This window comes from Panthera onca, chromosome B1 (assembly GCF_046562875.1).
Source record: "Panthera onca isolate mPanOnc1 chromosome B1, mPanOnc1 haplotype 2, whole genome shotgun sequence".
Lineage (NCBI taxonomy): Eukaryota > Metazoa > Chordata > Mammalia > Carnivora > Felidae > Panthera > Panthera onca.
In genome coordinates this window covers 186,772,952-186,784,921 of record NC_138342.1, presented here as the reverse complement: position 1 = coordinate 186,784,921, position 11,970 = coordinate 186,772,952, and the positions used below count along the sequence as shown (strand labels likewise).

Genomic DNA, 11,970 nt, shown 5'->3' with positions numbered 1-11,970 from the left:
ATTTGTCAACTACTTTTTATCATCATGTATTTTTTTAATTCAAGAAAAATCGATTACAGAGTTCACTGCAATAATCTATTTGGAGATTATGCTCTGGGCTTTTTCATATCCCAAGAAATTATATCATGTTAAATTAAGATTGCAAAGTATGCTTTCAAGGACTCAGGAGTAAGGAGCCATACTAAAGGTTTTTTGGCTCACCTAGTCTAACACAGAGACAATAGCATTTGTAGAAATCCTGACGCTGGTTAGAATCAGTATTTATGGAGGAGTGAAAGAAAGCAGTAGCCAGTATAGCTGTGGCCTAAAGAGGGAAGAGCAGGTCAAGTATCAGCTGATGAAAGGAAAATATGGACAAGCAGCAGATCATATTTGCCCTTGTTTAACCTCAGGGTAACAGGGAGATTTTGAAAGCTTTTTGAAAACAAAAATGACAAAACTCAATGTTCTTTCTAATCAGATCATTGACTTTAATTCTTTCAAAACATGCTCTCATTTTCTTTTCACAGACTCTATATGTTAAAATCCTCTTTTTCCTTCTTGATATTGGTAACGTGTGTTTTCTTTTTTTCCATTAAATTTTCTTGATAGTGGTTTATTGCTTTTATTAATTTTTCCAGTAAACCAAATTGTGGCTTTGTTAATTTTTCTCTATTACATATTTTATCTTCTATTTTGTTGACTAATGCTCTTGTCTTATTTATATGCATCATTCTACATTATATAGGTTACAGTTCTTTTCATAGCTTAGTGAGATCAAATTTAGATCACTGATATTTTTAGGCATTTATTTTCTGATATATGCACTTAAATAGCAAATTTCTTTCTAAACTCTGCATTGACTGCATCTCACAAGTTCAATGGGTTTTGTATTCAATGGTATTCGGTATAAATACTGCTTAATTTCTATTCTCACTTCTTCTTTTGACCCATGGAATTTTTAGGGATACCTAATTTAACATTGAGAGTATGGAAAAAATTTAGTTGTATATTTTGGCATTTGATTTCCCTATTATTGTGATAAATTCATTCATAGAATTCTCAGTATATAATTTGGTATAAATTTTTCCATCCTAGTATTTCCATTTTTTCATTTTATAGAATTCAAAGCAAATTTTCATTATTTATTTATTTATTTATTTTAAGGTTGATTCGTTTTTGAGAGAGACAGAGACAGAGCGTGAGAGGGGGAGGAGCAGAGAGAAAGGGGACAGAATCTGAAGCAGGCTTCAGGCTCCCAGCTGTCAGCACCAAGCCTGATACAGGGCTTGAACTCACGAACTACAAGATCATGACCTGAGCCAAAGTTGGACACCTAAGTGACTGAGCCACCCAGGTGCCCCGAATTTTTCATCTTTTAATCTATTTCTCATCTTTTTCTTTTTTTTTCCTTGAATATATTAGTAAAGGTTATTTTGTCCTTGTCTGATTTTTAACACTTGAGTTTCTAGAGGTGTGTGTTTATTGTAGTTTTATTCTCTCTCTTGTGTTCAATTATATAATCCTTTATATTGGCAAACATAGCAATATTTTTATAACCAAAACCTTGTAAATTTTAATATGCAGACAAACAGAGAGGTTTGTGTTCAGCAACGGGGCAAGCAGTTAAAGGTACTGCAGCTAGGAGGTATCGCCAGGATTTGTAAAAAAAAAAAAAAAAAAAATTAATTCTCTAATATCCAGGTGAGACAGTCTTGGTCCTCCCTTGCCACCCGTGTAACATTTGCCTCTGGCCAAGGCGATGGTTGGTTTCACCTTTATTTAACTCAGAATGCATGTTAGTTTCAAGAGCAACTATATGGTTTGTTTACTGATTCACCTTGTGATCCCATTCTCTTTTATGCAGATTGGGAATTCACCACAGCCTCTTGATCCATGGCTTTCGGTCACTCATCAAGCTCTCTTTATTTCAACATTTCCGGATCAATGTTATGAAGCATGGCTGGATTATATATTATATTCTGGGGTAGTCATTAGAAAAACTGATCATAACATGCTTGCAAACATCTCACCATCTTCTGTCATGTGTAGTATGTGTTTTTCTGTCTCTTGAGGTCCGGGTAATTGTGCACACCTTGCCAAATTTCATGACAATAATGTTTAAAAAGTCTTTGCGAGCCTTTCAGTATTGTTTTAAAGAGATAACAAGTTTTGCTTCTCCAGTCGCATGATGTTATCCTAAGCAAAAATTTCACTGTAATTAATTTACCAGGTTTGAAAGTCTTGAAAGATTGTTGGTTGAATAAATTTGTGGTAACTCATGGTAAACACTGCTAAGGGACTTAATGAATCTACTTATAATCTGAGACGTTACATTTTGGTAGCTACTGTACTTTGCTAAGTAGCATCAGAGAAGCTAGAATGCACTTATTATACATGACTCCAACATGATATGACTGATCACCACAGCAGGCCTGGGTTTAGCCTGTTCAGAAAAGTAAAGTGCTCGTCAGCCTGGCCCAGATAATTCTTCCATATAACAGTATCATAAAAAGTGCTTTGCATCATAGGCTCCTGTTCTAAAATGTGCCTAGGATTTTCAGATATAGAGAGGCCAATAGATCAGGGGATAATTGCCATTGAAAATATTGTCGTTTATACTTCCCAAGAGGAGAGGGCACAGCACTCCACACAGGACCACATGAGGAAGCACTACGGTCAATCAGGGGGCAGAAGGAACCAGGGCAAAGTGTGGCTCAAAGCCTTTATTCTGGTTTTTGAGGGAAGAAACAGGCAAGGTAAAGCAGGCAAACTAAGCAAGTTTAGGAATGGATGTTTGAATAATTTTGGTAGGCTCTGGGTTATAGTGGTGGTCCGTAGTTGTCCCATACCTGGATCTGGGGTGATTTAGGGTGGGGGGGGATAATGTTCCCAATGGCAGGAGTCTGACAATGAGACAGGCAGAGGAGTATCTGAAGGGACTGATTAATTTGCATGTCAAATGCATGCTCACAGGCAAGTTGTTAGCTGTCTCTAGGAATCAGTTAACCCCTCCCCAGGCCCACAGGGCCTCCAAATTGTCAAAGCATCATAAAACACCCATAAGACAAAACTCAAGATGAATAGAGCTCTATTCTCTTTACAGCTACCTATCATATCTATGTCAAGATATGGAAGGGCACACTTAAAGCATTTTGCCTGCAAGCAAAGCTGGCAAAGATTAGCAGGTATGGAAGTCAGTTAGTTTGCATTCATCTGAAGCTTGTCTATTGCTACATTAAGGATGCCAATTCCTCCCAGGGGCTGTTTGCTTTCCACAAGTGCATTTGTTAACTGATGGCAAAGCCCAGCAAAGTTATTTGTTGCATATTGAATATGCTCCCCATTATAAGTACTAATGAAAAGCTATACCTGGAATAATCATATTTGGGAACCAGGAATGCTGGGCATAGAAAACCTTGCAAACAAAACAGCAAGGACACCCAAGAAGTGTTCCAATACATCAGAAGCTCCAAACATAGTGCCCAGATATGATAAGTTACTTGCAAAAAGTTCCTTATTCTTGTTGATCAATTCACAAAGTTGAATTATTTGCCTTTGAGCTGAGAGCTAGCACTGTTCACAAATTGAGGGCAGACACCATGTTTTCTCCAGAGCAGTCCAAGCGACAGAGGCAGCCTGAGCAGGCAGAGGTGACCATTGCGGGAGGAAGGGCCACAGTGAATCACAGGAAGGCCTCAAGACTTTTAGCAGAAATTGACAAGTTAATTCAAAAATCTGTATAGAAATCTAGGATGCCAAAATAACCTTCAAAAATAAGACCAAATCTCAAATTCAAATCTTACTACAAAGATATAGTAATCCAGACTGTGAAATCCTGGCATAACGATAAATTTATAGATCAACTGAATAGAATTGACAGTTGAGAAGTAACCCATACAGGGGCACCTGGGTGGCTCAGTCGGTTAAATGTCTGACTCTTGATTTTGGCTCAGGTCATGATCTCATGGTTCATGAGTCTGAGCTCTGCATTAGGCTCTGTGCTGAGGGTGCAGAACCTGCTTGGGATTCTCTCTCTCCCTCTCTCTATGCCCTTCCCCTGCACTCTCTCAAAATAAATAAATAAACATTAAAAAAAGAGAGAAAGAACCATACCTTTATAGTCAGTTGATTTCTAACAAGGGTGTCAAGACTATTCAATGGGTAAAGAATAATTTTCAACAGATGGCCCTCAGACAACTGAATATCTGCATGCAAAAGAATAAATTTGGATGGACCATCCACCTCACATTTTTCACAAAAATCAACACAAAATATGTTACAGACATAAGCATAAGAGCAAAAGTATAAATGGCTTAGAAGAAAACATGGTTGTAAATTTGTGTGCCTTGGTTTAGACAGTGGTTTCTTAGATGTAACACCCAAAAAAGTGCTCTTCAGCAAAAAAGATAAATTCAACGACATTAAAATTAAAGCCTTTATGCTACAATTGATGCCAATAGGAAAGTTAAAAGACAACCCAGAGAATCAGAGAAAATATTTGAAAATCACATATCTCATAATGGACTTTTATACATCTATAATATGTAAATATTCCTTACAACTCTATAATAAAAGGACAATTCAATTTAAAAATGAGAAAAGAAGCTGAGTAGACATCCCTCCAAAGAAAACATAGAAATGGGCAATAAACACGGAAAGACATGTTCAACATCAGTAATTATTAGGAAAATGCAACTTAAAACCACATGAGACACTAATTTGTACCCACTATGATGGTTATAATCAAAGAGATAGACAGTAACAAGTGTTGACAATAACGTGGAAAAGTTAGAATTCTCACTCACGGCTAGTAAGAATATAGCAGTGGCACAGCCACTGTGGAAATATTTTATCAGTTCCTCAAGATGTTAAGCAGTTACCATTTGACTCAGCATTTCCATTCTAGGTGTGAACCCAAGAGAAAGAAAAATTATACCCACACAAAAATTGTACATGAATATTCATAGTAGCATCATCCAAAATAGGAAAAAAAATGGAAATATCACACATGTCCTTCAATGAATAGATAATTAAGATGTGGTGTACCTATATAATAAAATGTTATTTGATAATAAAAAGGAATAAAGTACCAATACATGCTACAATATGGATGGACCTTGAAAACATTATGTTAAGTGAAAGAAGACAGTTACAAAAGGCCACATATTACACGATGCCATTTTTAAAAGAAGTTCAGAACAGGTGAATCAATAAAGACAGAAAGTATATTAGCCTAGGGCATTAGGCTGAGGTATGTGAGGGAGGAAGGATTATAGAGCAAATGTTAATGCATGTGGGGTTTATTTTTGAGTTGATAAAAATATTCCAAAAACTTAGATTGTGGTGATGCTTGTACAAGTCTGTGAATACATGAAAAACCATTGAATTGAACACTTCAAATGGTTAATTTCATTGTGTGTCAATTACATAACAATACGGATGCTAAAGAAGTTACACAAAAATGCAATGGAAATTACATTCAAGTATGAACACACAGTGTTATACTGAAATTACATCAAAATAAGATACTTGAATTATATATGGAAATATTTATATTTGTTTTAAATCTATTATTATTTATTTAAATGTATAATCATGAGTTTGGCAGTTGCTTACTAATCCAATTTCCATAATTCTGCCAACATCATTCAAGTTTTAAAGGAACCTAAAATGGGATCACCGAGCCCTTCCACATTTTTCTGCCAGAAGTGATGGGAAGCAGAGTTAAAAGTGGTCTCTTTCACAATTAATAGGAGATCCTGATCTACTTAGAAAAATCACTGATGTTCTAAGAGCATGCTCCTGCAAGCCTAGTGATCTGCTCTAGAAGTGTAACCAATAATTCTCATAGGACACGTCTCTGAGAAGTACTTGATAGGACTCACTTCTACTTCTGAGTCACAATTTTTTCCAATAAGCTCAACCTCTGTTGCATCCGGTGCTAGAAGTATAGTGATAACAATACACAATAGTAGAAACGCATATGTATCCTTCCTCTTTTGGTTTTAGAACTAAAAATGAGAAATGGAAGGTGGAGATGATTATGGATCTTCAAAATGTGTGATAACATTAAAGCCAAAGAATATGAAGATAGATAAAGGGGTAACTGGGTGGCTCAGATGGTTAGGTATCTGACTTCTGGTTTCGGTTCAGGTCACGATCTTACGGTTTGTGGGATCAAGGCTGAGTTGATCTCTGCACTGTCCTGGTGGGGATTCTTTCTCTCCCCCTCTCTCTGCCCCTCAACAGTTCTGTCTTTCTCAAGATAAATAAACATTATTTTAAAAAAGAATATGAAAACAGATAAAAATAATTATATTAATAATTTATAGTTTTAGGTTCCCACATGTGGCAGAAGCTATAGAAAATTCCATGTGACCCTCAAAACAACTCAGCAAAGATATGAATGAAGAAACATGAGCTTAGAGAGGCTAGGCATGATGCTGAAGGCTGTGCAGTTAATAAGCGATACACAGAGTCAAAATAAAACAAAATGAAATAAAATAAAAAAATAAATAAAATAAAATAAAATAAAATGGGGGCGCCTGGGTGGCTCAGTCGGTAAAGCGTCCGACTTTGGCTCAGGTCATGATCTCGCGGTTTGTGAGTTCGAGCCCTGCGTTGGGCTCTGTGTTGACAGCTCAGAGCCTGGAGCCTGCTTCAGATTCTGGGTCTCACTCTCTTTCTGCCCCTCCCTTGCTCATACTCTGTCTCTCTCTGTCTCAAAAATAAATTAAAAAAAAACATTAAAAAATAAAGTAAAATAAAATATTCCCAGCTCATATCACATATATGTAATACATACAGGATATATATAATGCACACCATATATATGCATATTATGCATATATCATATAGCCTATAACTATATATAGTAGAGTATCATTCATTATAAGTAGTGATTAATGTTTCACATCAGTTTACAATTTTTGAAATTTATTCAATAAGGCTCAAAGATGGTGGGTGGTTTTCTCCAAGTTAACCAGTTAGTTAAACTAGAATCAAGGTTAGACTCAAATTTAAGGCTTATGCTGAAAAGGCAATTAAAAATATGTCCAGGGATTCCTGTAATATAACTCCTTGCATTTGATGAATACTGAGATTTCTGTTCTAGGTCAAGGAGCTGGAATCTTTTGTTAACTTTTCTTCTTTCCCACCTCCATCTATCTAGTTTTACTCTAGGTGTTTGAATTGTGAATTGCATTAATAGACATCCACTTTGATTTTCTATCTCTTCCAATTTGTCCCTCTCTTATCTAGAAGCTGATCACTAAAGCTGTGTGTATATATATTCAAGTGAACTGGGAAGTTGAATAATTATGCATTGGAATTAGAACCCCAGTTCTTTGGAGAAGATCGATAATAACCTAGCCTGACCATTTTTTTCCCCCAGAATATCTACTGAGCAATTCTATTCAACTCTCTGCTTCACTTAAGTGATACATATTTGAAACAAGCTACAACTGCCTATTTTATAAAAATCCTTCCTCTGAACCTACTGCTTCCATAATCTAAAAGGAGCCACCTTTCAGAGTATGTCTCCAGTGATGAACTCTACCAATTTAAAAGTAAGAGAGTATAGCAGTGTGTCAATGAGAAAAGAATAAAAAAAAAGAAATTCAAGGAACACTTAGGATTTATGAATTTTATATTCAGGGTGTTTACTGTTCTTGGTATGTTGGCTCGCTTCTTTCTCTCTTTCCTGTCCCCAAACTCCCAAGCAACATAATGATGCATTGTTACCAGTTTTATATACACACTATTTTTACATTATTGTTACAGTACTACAAGCTATATTATTTTCAATATTTTCTTAAAAAAGATGCTCTTTTGTGTGCCTGGGTGGCTCAGTCAGTTAAGCATCTGATTCTTGATTTCTGCTCAGGTCATGATCTCACAGTTCATGAGTTCAAGGCCCCATGCATATTCTCTCTCTCTTCGTCTCTCTATGCCCCTTCCTTCAGTCTCTCACAATGAATGAATGAATGAATGAATGAATGAATGAATGAATAAATAAGCTATTGCCTGTTCTGTTACTTTGGCCTGCTTTAATTTGACCCTTTTTTTTTTTTCTTTTCTTTTTTAATGGTTTCAACGTTTAAGTTTTTCAAAAGAAACGTAGTCCTGGTAAATATTGCCAATGTCAGTATCTTACCCTCCGGGACACCACTGGCCAAGGGTGGACCTGTGACCCAAGCGAGGCCAATTTAAAATTCTTTCTTGAGACTTTTCTAAATGGAGCTGGAAGTAAAGTTCATTTGCTCTCTGGTTGGAGAATTATGTCCCCCCTGCAGACACTGCTCCTCCTCCAGCCCTTCCCAGTGATCAGCATTTTCCTTGTGCTCAAGGTCATCACTCCCTCAGTTCTTCCCTCTGTACTTTACCAGAGCACCAACCCCAGCAATTTCCCTCTTTATTGGGTCATTCCCATCACTACGCAAGCAAGTTTTTATTCTGTCCCCAAAATATTTCTTAGCCCCATTCACCCCTGTTCCAGTCTTCCCACTTCCTTGCTCCTCTTCATAGCAAAATTCTTTGAAAATGTTTGTATTTGTTGCATCACATCCTTTTCCTATTCTCTCGTTAAATTCGCTCCGGTCCCTTTGCCCCGCCACTGTCGTCAGTGTCACCAATGACAACTCAAGTTGTTCTCATCTCCTTTCTTTCTCTCACTCATCCGGGCCATCAGACCACTCTACCTGTTCTACCTTCAGAAGACTTCCGCAATGTAGCCGTTGCTCGAGTTTGCTAACCCAGGGCAAGTGTCCACCACCTTTGCTTAGAGGATGGCAAACGCCGGCTAGAGGGCGGCCCTGCTTCCACCTGCCCCAGCACTCACAGGTTTTGGGCTCAACACTGTAGCAAAATGATCTTGTGAAGTAAAAATCCTATCTCTCCTCTGCTCAGAAACCCCCAGTAGCTTCTTATCTCGCTCGTAGTAAAAGCTAAGTCCTGACAATGGCTTATAAGGCACCTCCCCGAGCCCTCCGTCTCCTGACCTCACCCGCTCCTGCTCTCCTTCGGCTTCCTCGTTCGGTCCAGCCACACAGCCTCCTGATGTTCTGCCAACAGACCTGGCGGCTTCTGGCCTGAGTTCTTTGCTCTCTGCCTGGAACACGGTTCCCTCAAAAGCTTCAGCCACCCTTCTCATCACTTTCAAGTCCTCACTCACACACTGCCTTCCGGTGAGACTTTCTCCATTAGTTCACTACAGCTGCCTTAACAAAGTATCACGAAACGTATGGCTTGAACAGCAGGAATTTATTGTCCCACTGTTGTGGAGGCCACAAGTTCCATATCAAGGCGTCACCAGGGTTGTTTCCTTTGAGGGCTGTGAGGGAAGACTATGTTCCAGGCCCCTCTCCTTGGCCTAGAGATGGCCATCTTCACGTTCAAATGACATTTCCCTGTATATTCACATCATCTTCCCTCTGTGTGTATCTCTGTGTCCAAATTTCCCCTTTTTGTAAATCATATTAGCTTAGGTCCCACCCTAATAACCTCATTCTAACTTGGTTACCTGTGTAAGGACTCTATATCCAAACGAAGCCACATTTGAGGTGTGGGGGTTAGGACTTTAGTGCACGGTTTTGGGACAAGACATAGTTCAACCGGCAACACCTTTCCCAACTACCTGCTTTAAATTATAACCCCATTCACTCTTTGTCATCCTTCTTATAGCACCTATCACTTTCTACGATACTATAAAAGTATGCCTTCTCCCCAGGAAGATAGGACCACTATATCCTCAGAATCTAGAATAGTCCACAGCATGTAGTAGGTGGTCAGTAATTATCATTTTTTTATTAAAAATTTTTTTATGTTTATTTATTTTTGAGACAGAGAGACAGAGCACGAGCAGGGAAGGGACAGAAAGAGAGGGAGACACAGAATTGGAAGCAGGTTCCAGGCTCTGAGCTGTCAGCACAGAGCCCGATGCAGGGCTCGTACCCACATACCTGTGAGACCATGACCTGAGCTGAAGGAGGACACTTAACCAACTGAGCCACACAGGTGGCCCAGTGACCAATAATTATTAATTGAATAACTTTACCCATCTGAATCCATTAAGCCTTCTTCCTCCAGAAATGACTTCCTCTGGGACAACAACAAGTAGCTTTTCAGTTACCAGATCCAAAGGCTAAAGATACCTGACTTGGCTGCCTAGCTCCTTCTATGGCTTTACCCGCTCTGAAACCACCCAGAAAACACACAGACTCGACCTTGTCCTAGGAACGTGCCAAACATTACACCGAAGTTATAACAACAATTGCTACGAACTTGATAATTTACTTTTAAGATGCTTTGAAAGGTGCCCCTGGGTGGCTCAGTCGGTTGGGTCTCCGACTTTGGCTCAGGTCATGATCTCACCATTCATGGGTTTAAGCCCTGCATTAGGCTCTGTGCTGACAGCTCAGAGCCTGGAGCCTGCTTCAGATTCTGTCTGTCTCTCTCTGCCCCTTCCCCTGCTCGTGCTCTGTCTCTCTCTCAAATATAAATAAACATTAAAAAATTTTTTAAACAAAATGCCTTGAAAATGTAAAAGTCATTTATCATTAAAGTTAACTTTCTGCTAACTTTGACACTTTCAGTTTATATTTGATATCCTTACAAAAGGAGATCTGATTCTTTTCTTCATCTCTTTCTGTACATTGTACGTTGCATACACCAGGCTTGTTAATTGATAAAGCAGCGTCTCGTAGGACCAAGATCAGTCAGAATCAACTTTCCTGAAATCAAATCCTGGCTCATCTGTACAATCATGGACAACTTCGCTCAACTTCTCTGCACTCGACTGAATTATCTGTAAAATGATAAGAGATTCCAGAAGGTCCTTTTCTGACTTGAATTTCTCTGCCTATGGATGAATATCATCAAGTCACTTTGAGAATTACATGGGTATCATTGGTTTTAATTTACTTATTCAACAGAGAGAACTAGTGGTTCAGATAATGCAAAAGAATGTCATGAAAATAACATTATAGCTTTAAAAACACTAAGAACAAGTATTGCTACAACAGACTAAACTCATTTGTAAAGCCCCAACATCCTTAGCTCTGTCCTATTTTTACAAAAGACAGGGAATACAAGGGAAGGAGTTTACTTACTTAAAAGGAAGAAACAACTATTAACATACATAACAAGTCATTGACAATAATAGAATATTATGAGGCAAGTGTAATCTCAAAGAACCTTTAAATAAATGCTTTTGTGGCCAGTTTTTAAAATTATCTTTATATTCAGAGATAGCAGCTGTCATACTGATACATAAACCATATATAGTTATATATAGTGTGTACTTACCTTGTATGTTCAGAACCAATAATATTTTGCAATATGAGCATGAAACTATCATCTCTTGACTTATGGCTGTAACATCCATCGAAGACCTGAGAACACTAGATTTAAACTCTTTTTCTTCTTTGGCCTAAAATATTCTTATCTCATTTAAAAGCTTGTATCTTTAAAAAAAAAAAAAAGGGCATGAAACTTTCAGCTTGCATTTTCCTAACCTCAAAAGTAATTACTGCATAAACAGTTGCATATCTACACAATGGAATACCACGCTTCTGTATAAAAAGAATGCAAACTGCTTCTACATTGCTGTGGAAGAAGCCTTCAGGATACATTATAAGCAAAAAAGAGAAAGGTAAAGAACAATCTTTGTAGTATGCAATTTTTTACTAAGAAATGGAGAAATAACATATCTTCGTACCTGTATATATAAAGAAATACTGAAGGATACAAAAGAAACTCAAAATCATGGTTATTTCCAATCATCTTCTTTACACGTCATTTTGATTTTTAAGCCACAGGACTACATTGCCTATACAAGAAAACTTACAAAACTTAAATTATTTTTATCTTATTGGATAAAAGCAAAACAAAACATGGAGTAAAAGGAGAGCTCCTTTTTCTTCATCTTTCTTATCACGAAGCAGATTAATAAGATAGAACCCAAGCTTGTTCCTGTGTATTGTCCAATTA

The 11,970-nt window shown here is 37.7% G+C and overlaps 1 pseudogene; it reads right to left on the bottom strand.

Annotated features, from left to right (window-relative positions):
* Window positions 1–1,784: 1,784 nt before the first annotated feature.
* Window positions 1,785–3,543, bottom strand: LOC132693177 (COP9 signalosome complex subunit 3-like; annotated as a pseudogene).
* Window positions 3,544–11,970: the final 8,427 nt, after the last annotated feature.